The sequence below is a fragment of the Capsicum annuum genome, chromosome 7 (assembly GCF_002878395.1).
Source record: "Capsicum annuum cultivar UCD-10X-F1 chromosome 7, UCD10Xv1.1, whole genome shotgun sequence".
NCBI classification, from domain to species: Eukaryota; Viridiplantae; Streptophyta; class Magnoliopsida; order Solanales; family Solanaceae; genus Capsicum; species Capsicum annuum.
Window position 1 is genome coordinate 15,921,024 of NC_061117.1, and position 7,582 is coordinate 15,928,605.

Genomic DNA, 7,582 nt, shown 5'->3' on the forward strand with positions numbered 1-7,582 from the left:
ATTGTATAGTTCTATCAAATATGTATATGTATAAAATATATATAAAAATATAGAAAATGTATAAAAATTATATAATTATTGTATAAAATGTGTAAAAAATAAAGTACAATTATTGTATAAGTTGTGTATCGAAACTGTATAATTTTTGTATAAAATATTTATATGTATAAGATATGTATAGAAACTGTATAGAAGGTGTATAGAAACGGTATAGAACAAGCCAGCAAATTGAAATGACTAGAAAGTGATATTTAAATTTCATGACCATTTTCATGAAAATCGTTTAATTTAAAGTGTAGTTTCTATCTTTTCTCCTAAACAGAATTGCATTCAAACACATATAAGACCCATTAATAGAATGAATTAAATATTTCATTTTGAGTATTATAAATATTTTTCTGACAGTTTCTTACATATCTCAAAGGAAATATCAAGAATAAAATGTAATAAGAAGTTTTGTTGGGTTTTATATATGAATACAATGCATCAAATTTAGGGGCGGATCTACCTAGAGCTTAAAAGGTTCAGTCAAATTTTCTTATTGAAAAATAACACTATATGTATAAGGTGATCTCTACTTTAGACATAAATATATACAAAAATGAACATCCTCAATATCAAGTAGATGGCTGGGGGTTCAAATTTGTGCTTGCGGCTGCAAGTTTGACTCCCGCCAGCTACTACATATTTATGGAACTTTTTAGCTTTGAGTTTCTGTCTTTGTTAATTGAAACAAACATCTCATTCAATTTAAATTTTCAATTTCAAATTCAAAACATTTTTTTTTTAAAAAGTATATTTTTTTGAAAAAAAGTATATTTTTTTTTTATATTTTTTTGTCTTACTCTTATGCTTTGGGAGAATTTTAGTAGCGCAATTGATTGACTACCTAAATTTTTAACATAAAACTTGCGCTGCTAAAATTCTTTATGTTTTTTAAGTGATTATGAAATTATTTCTTGATTAGTGACTTGAGATTGATAAAGGATTATCGAGGTACTTAAGGAGCTCATAAAATATTTGTTTTTGTTATTTTTCCTGTTGAAGATTATCTGATGAAAGAAAGTTCTGACTCGAGAAAGATTTCTACATAAGTTTGAACTTTTGTGATATTTCACGAGGCAAAGAAATAAAAATCGTAATATGATTTGTTAACTTTATCTGATTTTGTTGTTCACGTTGAGGTAGAGTCGAATTTTGTCTGGCCTCTTATATTTGACCTACTTGTTCATATTTGATATGACTCATTCATTTGCTTGCACTACTGGTATAATTATCCTTTTTCGAACCTTAATGGAAATTCCGCACCTGCCACTAATTGAATCCGGTGTCCGGAAATTATAAACCAAACCTAAATAAAACATGATATAAACTTACAGAACAATTGGTAAAATTTAGAACTTTAATGATCCAAGAATTCTTTTGTAAGCTTAGGTTCTTATTCTATCACATCATACTCGTACAATCTTTGTCGTTATCGCAGTTTTGCGCTAAGAGGCCATGGATGTATCCTGATATTCATGAGTGCTGTAGAATTTGTCCCAATTTCATAGGAGGGACACCACTCCACAATATGTAGGTCCAATTATCAAGTGTATTATGTAGAGCATTACACCACCTACAAAAGATATGATTTAGATTAAGAGTTTTAACTCAACCCTCATTCTGTCTTGCAACACAAGAATATATTCATACATCATAGAAGGGACATAATTTAATAGTGCGTATTTTGATCAACTAATGACTTTTCATTGCCCATATGAACTTAATTCATCGGGATCTCCAATCCTAATTCATGATATCTCCAATCACATAGGTTGGGTTACCATCAATGTTGATTTTCTCAAATGGACAAAAGTCTCACTCTCCTCAATATTTCTTTTATTCTTTGAATTGGTCAAATTCACTCCCAACTACACATAATCACGCACGTAAATAATTTCATTTCACAAGTTATTTTGTCACATTGTGTCTTAAACACTTGTGTTTTGTTACCATTAAAATATATAATTTTCTCTGTGTCTCCGATTTAGTTAAGGATTTTGATATGGGGAGTTGTAGCTCATTTCCCTGCGTATTTTGGTATTAAGATTGGATGGAAAAGTTAGTTGAAGTTATTACATCATCAACTTTTAGTACCTCGACAACGATTCCACCGTTTGAAGCATTAGTGCTTGCATCAAAAGAGGCACTATGGTGCATAGAACAAACCCTAGGACCCAATTCATCACGAAGTTTTGGATGGAGATGGAGCTCATAGTTAGTTTGTTGGTGTTTTCTTTATCATTGAGAACTGATTGTTGTTGACAATGTTATTTGTTGGTTTTGTTCGACTTCAATTTAGTCGAAGCTTGGAGCTCACCATTAGTGGTGGAACTCAAGAAAAATAAAAAGATGAGGAGAGGGCTCGTGGGTGGTGGAACAGTTGGTTGTTGTTATGTAGTTTGGTATATTGAAGGTGATTTAAAGTATGACCTAGTCAAATTTAATTTGTTAGTACTTTCCTATTTTCTTAGGTTGGTGCAGTCATGCTGCAGTATTTCTTTTAGTTTACTAATATTAGATATGTAACGCCCCAAAAATAGGTCCCAAGATGTCACACGGTGCTCAAGACTATGAGTAGCCTTAAGCTAATTTTGTAAGCCTTCTACTAAATCTGAAGCTCATAATAAAGAAAATATAGATATATAATCAAAGATAAAATGCGTAATTCTATATGAGCTAAGATGAAATCGTCTGAATATAATATCTGAAAATACTAAACTCAAGAGTCTGAACAATCAATACCAAAAATCTGAATTATAACTAGCAGTTTGACTAGTCTCTACTACTAATAACTAGAGAGCCACTGGGACAAGTCCCCAGTTGACTCGAACTAACTAAAAAATACTGAATCAACTACTACAAATAACTAGAAAATCTGAATGACTAGGTCCCCAAACTATGAGGACTCACCAACTGTTGGAATGTAGATGGAGATGCTCGAAATCACTCACGCTGCTCAAAATGAGTACTTGAACCTACATTATGAGACAATGTAGCATGTAGACGTATTTATGGATCACTACTTCCGGATTGTACTGAGTATATGGGGGTAAATGCATAAGTAAAACAATATCTCAACATTAGTGTAAATTTGCAAAAAAATGCATGCTAAATAACTGAAAACTGAGAACATGATCATGAGTGATAAAACATGCTATATGAATCTGGTGAGTCATAACACTTAGTTCTAAAATATTTTACTTGTGTTCTATCTTGAAATCATATTGTCTAAGTGTAGAAAGGACTCACTTTTATATCTGTAAACCGAAAGCTGAAATCTAGTAGCTAATGACTTATATAAAACAATATCTGAATAAAATTGTGAGCCTTTACACTTACTTTCTAAAGTTTTTCTGTTATTCTTTACTCTTTTATGTAAGTTGTAGTGAGGTTCTTCTAATCGACATACACTATGTGAGCTATCATAGTGTCCAACATCTAGTGTTTTCTTATAGAAAAATCTCACATTGGGGAGAGGTGTCATACTCTTGCCAAGGAGTATAACCTAATCTAAGTGATCACATCTGTATCTGTCATCCATGTAGAAATAGGAATAATCTGATAATCTAAACCTACGTTGGCTCGTAGTTCTGGGGAATGTGAACATAGCCAACTCGGTGCTAAATACTACTCCCTTTAATCTATATCTCATTCTGTAGGAAATTCACTTTAGAACTAGTATAATGGTTTATAATGAAAACCAACTGTATATCTGTTAATTTAAAACTGTAACTGAAACTGTAAAGTGGATTCCATGTCTAAGCTGAGGTCAAAAGATCAAATCTTTATTAAAATCTAAAAATAACTATTCATGGGATGCTTAAACCATAGTCATTCTTGAAATATCAACATTCAAACTAGGGCTTAGTAACCCATGCATCAAATTAATGTCAAATCATACTAAAGTTAATGCTTAATAATGAAAGCATTGAAATTCAATTCTAAATCTAGAAATTTATATCACACGCATGAAAATACGACAATAGCTATGCAATTCATCATCTAAATCACTTTAAATCTCATAATCTTCAAATAACAATATTTTGGTATGAACCCTAAATTGAAATTCATGGTTAATTATACAAAATCATGTAACTTGTAATTAAAAACTAGTTTTGGGTACAAGAATGAAAGAATAATCCTTGTTGAAACCTCACATACCTTAATTGGTGAAATTGATAAAGAAACTTGAACTTGAATTCCTATTTGTGCTTTTGAAGATGATTTCTTGAATATCTTGATTGGGAATCTCGAATTTTAGGTTATCTTGGAAAAAAATGATGGAATTTGGATTTCTTGGGGATTAAGATTTGAGTTCTAGGGTTTCCTTGGAGAGTAATTTTGATGAAAATATGCATATAATGGTTAGAATAGGATTAATTATCTGCTGTTCACGAATTGGGGCTTGGGGAAATGATGAAATTGCCCTTTAAAAATTTAACTCGGAACCGGAGGTCCCAATTTTAAGCCCCACCGTGATGCGGTACGACCGCTGTGGCTCATTGGAAAAAGGACGAACACCATTTTGGGCTCTGGAGCAATGCGACGTAATCGTGTTGCGTCATTGAAAAAGGATGAGTGCCATTTTGCACTCCACTGCGATGCAGTGTCTGTCCAATTGGGAATTTTGATGCGACCAAAAATGGATGAACGGGAACTGGGAATTCTCTGCGACGCGGGCTAATCAAGGTGCTCCACTGGAAATTGGACAATTGCAAATTTGTCCTTCACCGTGATGCAGTGCTTATCGTAATGCCCTACTATTTTTACTAAAATTTCCATAACTTCTCAACCAAGTATCGGATTAAGGCAAAATTAGTATCGCTGGAAAGCTGATTCAATTATCTACACACTGGTGGGTCTAGATCTAGAAAATTCTATATGTATTAAGAGTTATACACTTTTGAATTTAACCCTTGACACACAAGGAGCTAAACTGAGCTAAGAAAAGTATGGGGTATTACAATATCTCCCCCTTGGGAACATTTATCCTTAAATAAGGCTAATTAAATTGAAGATACTAAGGAACTGAGGCTATATGCTGGCATGCACAACTGAAACAAAATGCATGAATGAATCTAAGACATACTGAGCGACTGAACTAATCTGCATGTGCATGAATTTATATGAAGATAACTATATAGATGAATCTAAGACTGGAAAAGAACTAAATTAAGGTGGACTATTACCTTCGGCTGAATCTGAGTTCGTGGAGAAAAGGTGAGGATACTTGGTATGCATGTCTGCTTCTACTTACTAAGTCACACCCTCAATGGACTGATTTTGACACAGAACTTTGACCAAGGAAATCTCTTTGTTCCTTAGTCTACGGATCTGATGATCACGAATCTCTACTGGAACTTCTTCGTATGAATGGCTATTCTGAATATCCCTACTTTCTAGAGGGATTACAACAGCTGAATCGAACATGCACTTCGTCAATAAGGACACATAGAACACTAAGTGAACTGATGACAAGTCTGCAGGTAGCTCAAGCTCATACACTACCTTCTCCACACGACTTAAAATCCTGAAGGGGCTTATGTACCGAGGACTAAGCTTCCCTTTTTTGCCAAATATTTGCACCCCTTCATGGTTGAAACCTTTAAATACATAGGATCATCTGCTTCAAACTCAAGATCCTTTCTTTTTACGTCTGCATAAGATTTCTAACGGCTCTGAGTTGCTTTCAATCTCTCTCGAATCAACTGAACTTTCTCCATGGCTTCAAACACCATATCTAGACCAATCAAAATGGCCTCACCCTCTTTGGATCAACTGTCTAGTGATCTATATCTCCTCTCATAAAGAGTCTCAAATGGGGCCATCTGAATACTAGAATGGTAATTGTTATTATAGGTAAACTCGATCAACGACAAGTGGTCATCCTAACTGCCTTTGAAATCAAGAACACATTCCCTTAACATATTCTCTAAGTTCTGAATGGTCCTCTCTACCTGACCATTTGTCTGTGATAAAAAGCCAAACTTAGATGAACTTGGTACTAAGACCTTTCTGAAAGGCTTTCTAAAACTGAGAGGTAAACTGAGTACCCCTATCTGAGATAATGGATAAAGAAAATCTATAAAATATAACCAACTTTCTGATATGCAACTTAGCATAATCTTCAGCTGTGTAGGATGTGTGAACTGGCAAGAAATGGGCTGATTTGGTCAATCTTTCTACAATAACCCAAATCGAATCATGCTGATGATGCAATGGGGAAATCCAGTCATAAGCTCCATATTCAATTCTTTCTACTTCCAAGTGGGAATACCAAACTCCTGCAATGTACCACCAGGTCTTTGGTGCTCTACCTTAACTTGTTGAAAAGTTGCACACATGGCTACATATTCTGCTATATCTTTCTTCATACCACTCCGCCAATAGACTTTTCATAGATCGTGGTACATCTTAGTGGCTCCTGGATGAATGGAATAATGCACACTATGCGCGTCTGCCATAATCCGCTGCCTCAGATTATCAACACATACCACACATAATCTACTCTGGCATCTCAACATAACATCTCCCCCTTGGGAGAAAACTTCTAACTTTTGGTCTTTAACTGACCCCTTCAGTTTGACCAAACTAGGATCCGTATCCTGTTTCTCTGTTACTTCAGAAACTAGAGAAGATTCTGAACTACTCTGAACCCAAACATTTCCTTCAACTGAATAAACTAACCTCACACCCAATCTAGCTAACCAGTGAACTTCCCAAAGTAACTCTCTCTTATCATTCTCCACATGAGCAACACTGCCCATAGACAATCTACTAAGGGAGTCTTCCACTACATTGGCCTTGCCCGGATGATACAACACACTCATATCATAATCCTTTAATAATTCTTACCACCTTCTCTGATGAAGATTTAACTCCCTCTAAGTAAATACATATTGTAAGCTTTTGTGATCTTTAAACACATCAATATGCACCCCATAAAGATAATGCCTCCAGATCTTTAAGGCAAACACAACATCTGCTAACTCAAGATCATAGGTAGGGTAGTTTTTTTCGTAAGGCTTAAGCTATCTAGAGGCATAGTTTATAACCTTACCTCTCTGCATCAAAACATAACCCAGACCAATTCTAGAAGTATCATAATATACAACGAACCCATCTGTACTATCAGGTAGTGCTAAAACTGGAGCTGAAGTGAGTCGATTCTTAACTCCTGAAAACTCTTCTTATAGGAATCTGACCACTGAAACATAACTTTTTTCTGAGTTAATCTAGACATAGAGGTTGCAATATAAGAAAAACCTTCAACAAAACGTCTATAATAACCAGCTAAACCTAAGAAACTTTGGATGTCTGATGGAGAAATAGGTCTAGGCAAGTTTCTTACTGCTTTTGTCTTTTGGGGATCAACTCTAATTCTATCACTGGAAATAATATGATCGAGAAAAGCTACTGAACTTAGCCAAAATTCACATTTGCTAAATTTGGCGAACAACTGGTGATCCCTAAGAGTTTGCAACACAATTCTAAGGTGGTCTATATGATTATCCTCACTACAAGAATAGAAAAGAAT